Below are 13,325 nucleotides of genomic sequence, written 5' to 3' on the forward strand. Positions count from 1 at the left end.
CCCAGTAAAGTGTCCAAGAGGACGAGCGGCATCACTTTCGCATCCCTCAGGTTTGACACTCACAGCATCCCTTTCCATGATAGGGGTAGTGACACTAAAGTTCCCATGATGCTTTACGGCATCGCTCAGGTCACAACGTACAGCATCGTACCCATCACAAGGCTCACAATCGCATTCCACTTCAGAAGCCTCACACTTGAATTGTGCCTTTCTAAACAACTTGTTCTGTGTTTCTCTGAAAGTATTCATCTTGTTCGCTCGGTCTTGGTAGTCACAATGAACTATCGATCTTGCCTAGGGTTCCTTTTTTATATACAGACCACTACCGACGTGACCGTACGGCAACGTAAAGTGATTGGGAAGTCTCACTCGCTTCTGGTACACGATTTGATAGACTTTTTCCAAGGGCCGACTGACGATGTGGTGAGTGGGTAAACGTACAATCTTGTTCGGTTGATAGGTGGTCACTTTAAAGTTTGCATCCTCTCCCGATTGCAAGGCTTCTTTCAATACCCCAAAGTTGACCACTCGACTGGTACGATAATTCAGAGTCAGTCCTTTCACTTTGCACGTCGTGGCACTTCACCTTGTTTGTCACGGTATTCGTAGCCGTAACTTTTGGGACCGCCACTGACGAAACTTAGAATCTTGTCGTCGGGATGCTCGTCTGTCCAGGCTCCTAAACGGTCTCCTTCGATATCAGGGTGATGTTGAATCGGGTGATGGATGTAAATGCAACTGTCCGTGTCAAAGTACAGGACGCGTTCCCCTAACAGTTCTAAAGCTTCGTACAATTTTAAGCGAGCATGGGCTGTCACGTAAGCCGCAATGATGACATTTCCAAAAGGGTCGTCTTGTACAAAGTCCAGATCTTCTTCGTAATTGACCAAGATCAAATTCTCTCGAACGACGTCCACGTGTTTCATGTATTTCGTTTTGTCGTGAATCATCTGGAAGTAGCGGGAAGGTTCTGTCAAATATTCCGTCTTGGGTAAACACGGTCGTTGTGCCATTTTACCCCACAAGCAATTTAACATCACTTTGGCAAACGATCGCCTGCCTTCGTTTTTCTCGATGTGGTCTAAAGAGATGCCTTCTTGTTCATAGTATTTCTCTTTGAATTGTATTTGGTCTTCGGGAGTGTGACACCAGGAAGGATAGCCGCTGGCTTCTTGTTTCAGTTTCAAAAAGGCATCCACGTAGTCGGCGAAAATGCCTTTCTGACTGGGATCACCCTTGTGGTATTGTTGTGTCTTGGGAAAGTGGCAAATTTCGTACACTTCTAACAGTTGGTATCCCATGTCCAGAGCTTTGAACAATTCTACGCTGACCCAGGTTCCCGTCAAGGCACGTTCTTCCTGGCTGTGATGGCAAGGTTGGTCTTGGTTGCATGTTTCGGCACAAGTACGGCACAATGGAAACATCAGTTTGCCTTGACAATGGTGAGGTAAGACGGGATGGTACAAGTCCGTGGGAGGCAAAACTTTGCACTTGATCAAGCCTTCGTATTGTCGAATGTTTTTCAGGTCGATGTGTTCCGTCAGCAATTGCGGGTGCCCTACAGGAAAGCGACAATATTTGCACACGTAGGGATACAGCGAACACACATCCAAGTATTTGATTTCTTCTCCTTTCTCTTCGTCGGCTTGGTACAGCAAACAGGTGGCATTGGTCCTTCCTCCGTACAAACTATCCCTCGGGTTCAGCGGGTCCATGAACTGGTAACTTTCCACGAGGCGTTTAAACTCGGGATCGGTTTTCATTCGGTGATCGTACTCGTGTTCCCACATTTCCACCACTTGGTATCCTTGCTGTTCTAACTTTAGGCGCCGCTGACAAGTGTCCTGGTACAAGTCTTCCATGGTTCTTGTAAAAACTGATTTTTAGTGCTACGGTCAGGGTAACAGACGGGACATCCGTGAAATAAGCAGCCGTTAAACTCGTACACGATCTTAGGGTTTTCTAAATCCCAGCCATCGACCGAATACGTTCCGATGGTCTTTTCACCCCCTCCGTTGCGGGCATGCTGAATCCATTTGTCTTCCTTGTCGCACAAGTAATGCAACCAACGTAGGGCTTTGACCGAGTATTGACGCTTGACATAGTGGGTCGTTTTAGGGCTGATGACAGCTACGGTGTTTTCAGGCATGAATCGTTGTCGGTACACTAAGGAACACGCTTTGGCAATGGTGCAAGCTTCTTTCAAAGGATCGACCCCTCCGTGTTCCATGAACAGTTCTCGAAATTTTCCACAGCAACGTCGTAAAATGTCCACGTCGGAACGACAATACTTTAGCATTTCTTCCTGAAAGTCGAAAGGGTCCGAGGCGTGAGCCTGGTACCAAGCGTAGAAAGCTTCTCGTTGTTCGGTACGCATGTTGTCGGGGTCGTAATAGTGAGCCTCAGGTGAATGGGGTAGAACGGCGTGTTGATTGGCTTCCGTATTGAAAAAGTGTGGAAAGTACCCTTTAGCCATTTCTGTCATTCCAAACGTTTTAGGCATTCGGCTCAAAGGCATGGCCAAATAGCTCATCGAATCTTTAAACTGTACTTGTCCCACTTGCATGAAAATGATTTTGGCTCCGTTCAAAGTCACTTTAGGACGCTCGGTGCCTTGTTCCGTATAGTACCTCAAAATAAACTGTCCATCGTATCCGGAGAAATTGTGAGCCATCACCGTGGCATGACGATGACAATCTCCGTAACGTTCGATGTCCTCTTGGCTCCACGTCTTGTCGATGGGATCTAAGACCCATTGGGCAAAATCGGCTAACGTGTTCGGTCCCCGAAAGATTTTTTCACGCCCTCCAGGAATCTTACTGCAGTGAGGGCAATGACTGAAGATAGGTTCTTGAATGCACTTCTCGCACGCTCGATGAGCCACGCAGAAATTAGGAATGTGAATGCCAGTCTCTTGCATGCATTCGAAATCGAAAAAGATGAAATTGCCTTTCTTCTTGTGACCGTCCTCTTTCTCTGGTGGGGGGTGGTATTTTTGCACGTAACATTGATGTTCCAAGTCCACGATGTGGTGACAAATGTGACATTTTTTCTTTCCTGAACATACGTGTGCCTTGGTACTATTGGTACGTATGCCTTGTCCACAGGTAGGGCACATTCTCAGGAGTTGACAAGCACATTTCTGCTGTGAACCTTGCGTCTTCAAATGTTGTTGGTAACAGGTAGGGCTGACAAACGTGCGCAGACAAGTTGAACAAGGCACTGGTTCTTCACTCAGACAGGGTGGAGAGGCCAAACATCCTGGGCATTTCAATCCACAATGCTTGTGTTGCTCTCGATTGTTATAACCATGGTCACATTTCTCACAGTAATAACCGTATCCCAGGAATGCAGTGATACTGGTAATGGTATCGAAATGGTCATCGTGATAATAAACATGAATGTATTTTCCATCCTTAAAATCTTGGCCTCGAAACAACAGAGGCCCGCGCATTTCTTGAGGGTGCACTTTCAAGGTGTAGCGTGGAGCTAGGGCATCTTGCAATTTTTGCATCTCAGGAATGCCACAGGGTGTGTCTTTGGACAGTCCAGCTTGTTGTAACAGGAGTTCTGCTTCGTTTCGTTGTTTGGCTCGGTTCGATTTTCGAATGTTCTCCCAGGTTCTTTTCCATTCTACCGTGTCGTTCTTGTTGGCATAGGTTCGTCCCACCACGATGGCACGGGCTAAACACATCTGGTCTTGAGGGTTGTTAATTCGGACGAGACTTTTTTTGGTGTTGCGAAGGTCGTCCACCAATAACATCTTTTTGCGTCCGGTCCCTTGAAAAGGAGAGACGTAGGTCATGTCCAGTGTGGCTTTACCATCGGTGATGTCAAACTGATCATTAGATTGTTGTACGTGTTGAATCTTGTCCATGACTTTGGAAGCAGTCAATTCTGCAGGGGTGCTAAACTCGATCCAAACAGGGGATTTCAAACCGTCGTGTTGTATGGAAAGTCTCAAGCGATCGTCTTCTTTGGGTTGACATTGTCGCTTGAGTGCGGTGAGCAAAGAATCCCACACCCCAGTGATGAACACTTCTGCTTTCTCTAACGGCACTTCAGCCTTGAAATCTTTAAACTTCACCGTGTATTTGTAAGCCGTGGTTCTAAATTTTCTAGAGGAGCGCTTTTCCGTCTCTCGAATGGAATAGTATTTTTCAGGGTTGACTAAGGGTAGTGAACTTGGTTTAGAGGTTTCAAATTCTGGTTCACTCATGTCCTCTTCAAAATCACTGGCATGAATTTGTGCCAAGATTTCAGCCCTGGTACGAGGCGATAGATGATGTTTCTGCCTCTTACTTTCTTCTTCTTTCTTCTCAAATGAATAGGATCGTTTCATCTTGTGTGCAAAACGTCAAATGACTCAAGTTTAAACACCATAGACTAATTTATAGTCATGGCAGACCAGCGTATATAAAAGGGTGTGTGTCTTGTCCTTTCACTATTCATTTCACTCTCAAGCCGAGCACAACGATGGAAGAGACTAACCAAATCGAACGTTTCGTCAGAGCTTTGCGAGGGGTCATTAGAAAATTCTCTTCAGACCAACCCACGGACTACTCTCCTTCCTTTCGAGATAAAAGTCAAGATACTTGCTATATCTGTAAGAAGAAAGGGCATTGGTCTTCAGAGTGTCCAGACCGTCAAAAAAGAAAAAAAACAGGGGCTAAAAAAGACAAAAGTAAAGATACCTGTTATTATTGTAAAGAAAAAGGACATTGGTCCCCAGATTGCCCAAAAAAGAAACAAGAGGAATCAGAAGAAAAGAGGAATTCTTCAGAAGAAGAGAGAGATTCTTCAGAGGAAGAGAGGGATTCTTCAGAGGAAGAGAGGGATTCTTCAGAGGAAGAGAGGGATTCTTCTGAGGAAGAAAGAAGACAGGTGAAGAAAAAGAAACAGGAGAAGAAAAGAAGAAGGGAAGAAAGTGAGGAGGAAGAAGAAGAGGAAAAGAGTGTAACGGTGAAGAAATTCAAAAAACAGAGAGACTAAACAAGGAGAAAGAAGAAGTCAATGAACTTTTATTTAAAGTGTTATGTTGTGAATTGTGAATTGGATTGTAAAAAATGGAGAAAAGAATAAATTAATGATACAAGGTAAGTGTCTTTGAGTTTTGATTTTAAAATAAGAAGCTACACTCACGCACTCATACAAAGACACGTACTATAAGGGTAAAATGGGTGGGGTTTTTTTTAGTTATTGGCAAATTGAAATTGTATTTCTTTTCGAGAAATGTGGGTGGTCCTGGAAAGGACCTTTTTATTTTGGTGTAGGGGTAAGTTTAAGCAATCAACTTTAACTGCCTTAAGCCTTTGCCACGGCCAAGGCCTACTTCTGGACTGCGTAACGTTGATGATGATGATTGGGTTGAAATCACTAAGGGTGGTACGGTAGGCTTAGTCACAGGGTTGACGTGTTTAGCTCGGGAAGGTCGTATTCTCTTCGGTCGTAATAAAGAAGTCTGATACATTTGTTTCAGACTTCTTAACTCCGCTAAAATGTCCAACAGTACCGTGACCGTTTGATTTTCACCCACTTGTTTCTTTGCTGCTACTTCTTCTTCTTGCTGTTGCTGCTGTTGTTTTTTTCTTACCTCTTCTTCTTGCTGTTGCTGTAGGAGAAAAGCTTGTTCCGCTTCCTTTTGTCGTTGTATAAATTTCTCCAATTCTTCTTTCTGTCTCTGTCTAAAATTCTCCACTTGCGGTAATGAAGAAGGTAACGAAGGTTCCGGAACAAATTCTTGCGAGGTAAGAAAATCCACAAAATCCCAATTCACCTCTTCTGAAAGTAAGTCCGGGTTCCCTTGGGCAGTCTCCCCTGTTGGTGCACCCCAGTGAATCGTTTTCTGAATTTCCGTCATGTTGAGTCACTGTCGCATAGATTGACTGCACACAAGCGCTAACGAATCTATATAGACCAACTGACGTCACAGACTGCTCTCTTCGGATTGGATGCGGGCTGACTGAATTTTGTAACTCGTGTTTGGATTGGTGAATGAACTCAATCCGTTTCAATCCTACCTCTACCTATAAATAAGCGCAGTTCAGTGCATTGATTCACCTGTTCTCGTCGCTTCAAGATGTAGACCGATGTGCAATCTTCTACGCTTGTGTCTTCCATGATGTTCCGGACGGACATGCTCATGTATGTCCGATCCAAGTGGACCGTTGTCCACAGGACAAACACCAGTCTGTGGATACGTAGGATCTACGTAGAGAGACAAGGATGCCTCAAAAGAGTGCTGATTTACGGGCCAACAGTGAGACGCAGCCTAAGGACAAGAAGAAGACCAATGCGGTGCCTTTATGTTAATGGATACATTAACATAAACCCAAAGGCCCTTTTCAGGGCCACGCATATTTCTCGAAAAGAGAATGACTTTTCAATTGCCTACCCCTTTTTTAAAAAATAATTTTTATTTAAAAAATTATTTTTAAAAAAAAAAAATCCCATATTCAAATCCCCTTGTCCCTAGACAGACCCACACTTTATTCCCCCCATGTTCAATTTCCCCTTGTCCCTAGACAGTCCCAAACTCTATTCCCATGTAATGCTAATTCCCTTTGTCCCCAGATTGTCCCACGATTTTTTTCCATGTTAAATTTCCATAGTCCCCAGATTGTCCCGGGGGGGTCTGTAATGCTAATTCCCATTGTCCCTAGGGTATCCCCATTCACAACTACCATAACTTTGACTATGCCGTCGTCTGGTTTAATTTGTCCTCCACCAACAATGTGGCCGAGGAAAACAATAGTATCCTTTCCAATGTCACACTTGGAAGGTTTAACTGTCAGATTGTTTTCCCGCAATATCTCCAAGACTGCTCCTAGATCCTGAAAGTGGTCATCCCAGGTCTCACTATAAATAATGATGTCATCAGAGTAGGATGCAACATCATGTAATTTGGACAGCAACAAGTCCATCATAAGCGAAAATGTAGCAGGTTAAGTTTTCATTCCAAAAGGCATAACAGTAAATTCATAAAGTCCAAAGGGTGCCACAAAAGTAGATTTCTCCTGCGCTTCTTTAGACCGAGGTACCTGCCAGTAACCTTTGGTCTTGTCGAGTTTATTAATATATCTTGTATTTCCCAACTTCTTAAAAAGTTCGTCTATCCTTGGTGTTGGGTAGGCATCAAAGAGTGTCATGTTTAATTTTCTGTGATCAGCATGTTAAATTATCTGTAATCAACACAAAGTTGCAGACTTCCGTCTTGTTTTGAACAAGTACAGTTAGTGAACTCCATGGGCTTGTAGTCAATCTAATCAATTCCTGCTGTAACATTTCGTCTATTATAGTTCTGACTTCAGTCCTATTTGCATGGGGAATACGATAGGATTTTCGTGTGATCGGAATGTCTGTTGTTGTTCGAATTTTGTGATTAAGTTGGTTTTGCCTGGTTTTGAAGTTAGCACGTCTTCAGACCCAGAGCACAATTTTCGCACCTGTTCTCGCTGTTCTTTCGTCAGTCTGCCATTCAGACTGATTTTGTCAAAACTCTCCATATCGGCCAGTGGGAAGTCAATCCGTCCTCCTTCATCAAATTCATCACACACAGTTGCTGATAACAATACAGCTCTCTTGTATTGACGTAATAGGTTACTTGTCCTCGCCTACCACCAATGTTAATCTTGTAATTAACGTCATTGACCTTACAAATGACACGATAAGGTCCATTCCAGTGAGCCCTCATCTTCGATGCATCGGATTGCAACAAAACTAGGACCTCATCTCCCGGCCTAAATTCCCTTTTGGTAACATTTTTGTCGCACCATGATTTAACTTTCTTGTGACACTGTCAGATTTTCTTTCACTAATTCACTCACATCAGCCAATCGCTGGCTAATCAAAAGCACGTGTTCTACAACTGACTTCTGTGTCCCACCCTCACCGGTGAATAGATCCTTAATAATCTTCATCAGCCCTCTTACTGGCCAACCATACAGCAGCTCAAACGGCCAAAACCCAGTTGCCTCATGTGGTACCTCCCTATAGCAAAACAGTACGCAAGGCAGCCTCACATCCCACTCTTTACCGGTCGTGGAATACAGTTTCTTCAAGACAGCTTTGAGTGTGCCATTCAATCTTTCGACTTTTCCATTGGATTGTGGCCTGTAAGGAGAAGCTGATATCCCTTTGATGTTCAACATGTTGTAGAATTCTTTCAGAAGAGTACCGTGAAGTTGGTCCCTTGGTCTGTAAGGATAATCTTAGGTACATCAACCCGACTAAATAGACCAATTAAAGCATTGGCCACTGTTTTGGCCTCAATGTCCTTCAAAGGAATTGCTTCCGGATACCTAGTAGCTTCATCTAGGATGGTTAGTATATATTTGTTCCCCGCCTTTGTGCGCTGTAGTGGGACAATGATATCTATCGCAGTCTTAACAAATGGGTCAGACACAATTGTTGGACACACCATCGGAGCTTTTTCCTTCCATGTTCTCCTTGTCGTCTTTTGACAGATGTCACAGGCCCGACAGTGCCTCTGAATATCACCAAACATTCCTGGCCAATAGAACACGGTTGTTATTCTTGCCTCCGTTTTCTCCCTTCCTAGATGACCAGCAAGCTTTGTTCACTGTTCCCGGTACATTTATTAACCATTCACCAATGGTATTCTTAACAAAGTGGGTTTCTTGATTTTGTTTATATCTGCTGGGACAGTCATGCAAAACTTAAACATGACACTTCTGATTTCATTTATAGCATTTTTTGTCTCCATAGGATCTTTCTATCAAACCAGTTTTCTTGGAATGAGGTGAACTTGATGCTTGGTTATTTGCTTGTTGTCGGCTGTGCTTAGGGTCGAACTTGTTGTAATTGATGGGCAAACCGTAGTCCTCAGCAGCATCGACAACAGGCCTATTACCCTTATTGCGCCTTATCCACTGGGCCTGCACTGGTGGGAGAGCATTCAAGAAGAACTCATCTGCTAAACATCTGTGTGGATCACGACTATCAATGAATCGTGTAAAATACTGTTCTAGACGTGCCACCAGACCTTTGTAGGTTTCGTTAGCATCCCTTCTTATGCTAACTGGTTAAAATATTCGTGATGTCTTTTCCCAAACCTATTTATCAGGGCCTTTCTTAGCTCAACATAGCTCTTGCTTGTTGGCTGTGCTACCTCTCTTGCCTCTCCTGTTAGCAGCGTTCTCATTTGCAGGGTTTTCATTTATTCGCTCCATTTTGCATGATCAGCCACGGTGTCAAATTCTGAGAGACATGTAAGAATATCTTCATTCGCTCGATGAGTGTAATTTTAAAGTTTGACTTTCAATGGGAGGCTGTCATTCTTTTTATCTTCGTCTTTATGACGTTTTACCCTTTATATAATACATTGGAGGGAAATGTTAAGAATTAATATGACGGCAGCACTCTATTTCTGTAACTGCAGCCATACTTGATGGTGGATCATTATCATTTGAATGTTTGGAAGAGCTTTAAACAAGGAAGCTTTGTCAAGTACAATAAAATTCCATGAAGCTGTTTTGGACAAGTCATTTAAAGCTTTTTGTTTTTTTTCTTTTCATGGTTTTTCATTTTCATTCGTGGCGACCACATTTGTCTCTCAAAAAACCGATGCTCTACTAGACAAAAAGAATTTCCAGGAATTCAAGATAAGACCATTTCTTCCTTTTAACTGCTAAATGTTGAAACCATCCGCGATATATTTCAGTTGTTACGAGATTTTCAAATTTGCTTCTGTGGTGGACGTATTAGATGTAAAATTGGCACCATTTTCAGTTAATACCAAGAGGTGACAAGAATTTTGGAGGAAACCCTTATGTTGATATGACTTTCCGTTTTGGAGGAGAAAAGACCACAAGATTTTCAAGATGAATGGCACCATTTCCATTCTGTACCAACATCATAAGAAGCCTTTTTGACGAAAGCTCAATATCTATACAACAACCATCCAGAACCAGAGATAACAAGATATTCAAGAAGGCCCTTGTGGCAGCCATATTAGAATATGGATCAGCACCATTTTCATTTACTACCAGCTAGACCTCATAAGATGTCTTTCAGTGAAAACCCCACACTGATATGACCAGTTATTCAGGAATAGTAGCGACAGCAAGATTTTCAAAATGACCAGTGACAGGCATAATGAATGTCTGAATAGCACCATTTTGATTTAAAGCCAAAAAAAGAGACCATAAGAAGTCTTTCAGTGAAAATAAGGCAATCTATTCAGCAGAAGTAGCAATAACAAAAATTCCATGATGGACACTGTGGGAAACGTACTTAAAGACCCAATGCCGCAGTTTATAATAAATTTCACGATTCTTGTAATCCAACTCAAATTTGTAAGGAAGGAAATAATTTGTTTGTTTAAAAACTATCTGACATACCATTCTTTGAACTAATCAAAATGTTAGGTTTAAACGAGGTGCCCCGAGTGGCCGAGTGGTCTAAAGCGCTCACCGTTCCGGATCACTGCCATCTCACCTCTCTCTGCGTGGGTTCGAGTCCAAAGCTCGGCAAGCGTGGGTACGTGGGAAAGCCTGCCAGTAGCTTCTCGTGGGTCGGTGGTTCTTCCCTGGATTTTCCAGGGTTCTTCCTCCACCAGTTATACTGGCCGCCATGTATAGCCTTGTGCTGAAAAATGGCGTTAAACCCTAGAACAACAACAACAGGTTTAAACGACGTTTAAATATTCGTTTTAGAATTAAAAGGTGCCACCCTTTAATTCAGTCGCTTGTAATTCTGTTCTTTTTCGGGAGTGCTAACAAAGTAGTGATTTGGTACATTCGATAAATTACGTTAAAGACTAATTTAATGACAACCACATTCGCACGTGCCCACAAACTGAATCGAGAGGGAATGAAAATATGCATACCCTCTTTTTTTAAGCGGATCTGAGAAGAAAAAAGTGTGTATTAGGTAAAACTAAGACTTGGGTGAATGTTGGTGATTAGCTGGGGCGCTGGAATATACAGTGAATGACGAACTTGGGCTGAAGACAAGCTTACCGTGTGGTGCGTCTTGGGTTTACAACGGTGACGTCATCAAATATTGTAATCCAGATTTCGACTGAAATCTGTTCAGGCACAGATCACAGGTGCTCGACGCGAGCTTGATGTTGATCAAGAAAAACAATAATCTGAAGGAAAGAAATCATACTGAGTAACAAAAAAAAAGACCTTAGATTACCCCCCCCCCCCCCATGACCCGTTCTGACAGTCATAGGACCCTCATAATATAAGAGAAGGTACGCACTTGTCTCAACAGTCAAAATTCGCGAAAATCGCACGTTTCGGAGACCGTAACTTCATTTTGGTGCAACGCAGAAAAGTCAATGATGGATTGACGAATAGCAAAATATCTCAGGAGTAAAACAAGCCATACAGTATGGTCGTGTGCCTTTAAAAACGGAAATAGCAGAAGGAAATCGAGGGTCATGGGTAGAACGAAGTATTTGGAAGTTCCGTACCTTCTATCTTATATACTATGATAGAGAGGGTCCTATGTCAGAACGGGTCATGTGGGTAATCTAAGGTATTTTTGTCACTCTATATGATTTTTTCATTTAGATTATTGTTGTTGTTTTTTTCTCAACATCAAGCACCTGTGGCACAGATGTCGCCGATCAACATTGGATTATTAATTCGTACAGATGTGAAAAATTGGCGGGCTTCTCAGTTCGAGGGAGAGATTTCACCGTTCGTAATGTGATGAAATGTTGACATTATCTAGTTGTAATGGAACCCAACGATGTTTAGGACCAATATATTTCAAGATTCAGTATTATTCAGACGATTTGGCACATTGCAACTTTTTGCACGTAACGGCGACCTTGGGGCTTTGAAATTGATGTCTTAATGGCACCACTTTCCTTTAGGACTAAGTTGTTTATTTTTTAAAAAACATGTAAATCTATCCAGTAGTATTCTTGGTGGCCATATTGGACATCAGACTGGCACCATTTGCATTTAGGACTAACTAGACATCATGAACAATCTTCTGGTGACGCCTCCACCCCACCCCGCAATATTACTTTCCATTCAGGTGGAGTAGCTATAACAGAATTGTGGTCAGTGCCGGTTTAAAACCTGTGGAGGCCCTTAGGCAGTGGAAATCTCCCCTCGCAAATTATCTTCTAATACGTTTTTAATTTTACCAACCAACACTTTTAATAAACCAATTTTATCACACAAAACAAATATTAACATTTATTAACGTTATTAAACAAATTAATAGTTTATGTTATTAGGCAAAAATGATTAAATAATTATTGTTGCGGGGCCCCTAAAAAGCGTGGGGCCCATAGGCGGGTGCCTACTCTGCCTATTTGGTAATCCAGCATTGATTGTGGTGGTCATATTGGATAACAAATCAGCACCAATATCATTTACGACCAAGCTGATACCATAATAAGTCTTCTGGTGAAAACCCTTATGGTAAAATTAGTTTTCGTTCTGGAACTGTTATAAGATTTTCAAGATGGCCACTGTAGCATACATATTGACCATCAGATCAACACCATCTTCCCTTAGGACCGTGTAGATACCATCAGATCAACACCATCTTCCTTTAGGACCGTGTAGATACCATCAGAAGTTGTTTGGCAAAACGCCACATTGACATGATCATATATTCCCCATAGCCAACCAGGAATCATAAGAAGTCTTCTGGTGAACCCCTCCTTCCCATTTCAATATGACTTTCTTTTCAGGAGCAGTGGTAACAAAATTTCAAGATGGCTGCTTGGATGACCATATCAGAACAGCATCCTTCTCGACAAAGACCAGCTATACATGATAAATAGACTTTTAGTGAAAACCTCATGCATATATGACCATTGATTCAAAAGGAGTATCAACAACAAGATTTTAAAGATGGCCACTGTGGCAGCCAAACTGGATATTGTCCAAGCGTGCAACATTTTCATTTAGGACAATCTAGACCACGTGATAAATATGTGTATAAAGTTTAGTGATATGAAACTTGTGCTAACAGACAGACAACTGACAACAGGCTATCCCATAAGCTCGTCTGGTCAATGACCAGTAGAACTAAAAACAATGCTTCAATTTAAGATTGCATGTGTTAATAATCACAATATCTAGATGTTGGCAGTTACCGCAATAAATGTCACTTACCATTAGCGTGCATGTGTTAAAAATGACAATGCCTAGGTGTTGGCAGTTATCCAGTAAGATGATTCAGTGTTATTACCCATTAACATGCATATATGTGTTAAAAATGACAACACCTAGAAGTTTGCAGTTACCCCTACAAGTAGGTGTCATTTACTATTAGCATGCATGTGTTCATAATGATAATACCTAGATGTTGACAGTTACCCCTACGAG

The 13,325-nt window shown here is 42.3% G+C and overlaps 1 long non-coding RNA gene across 1 annotated transcript; it reads left to right on the forward strand.

Annotated features, from left to right (window-relative positions):
- Positions 1-10,876: 10,876 nt before the first annotated feature.
- Positions 10,877-13,117, forward strand: LOC149784970 (uncharacterized). Its single transcript, XR_016425342.1, has 2 exons — positions 10,877-10,988; positions 12,686-13,117. It is a non-coding gene; the product is annotated as an uncharacterized LOC149784970 (long non-coding RNA).
- Positions 13,118-13,325: the final 208 nt, after the last annotated feature.

The sequence above is a fragment of the Sinohyriopsis cumingii genome, chromosome 13 (assembly GCF_028554795.1).
Source record: "Sinohyriopsis cumingii isolate HCF-2022 chromosome 13, ASM2855479v2, whole genome shotgun sequence".
Lineage (NCBI taxonomy): Eukaryota > Metazoa > Mollusca > Bivalvia > Unionida > Unionidae > Sinohyriopsis > Sinohyriopsis cumingii.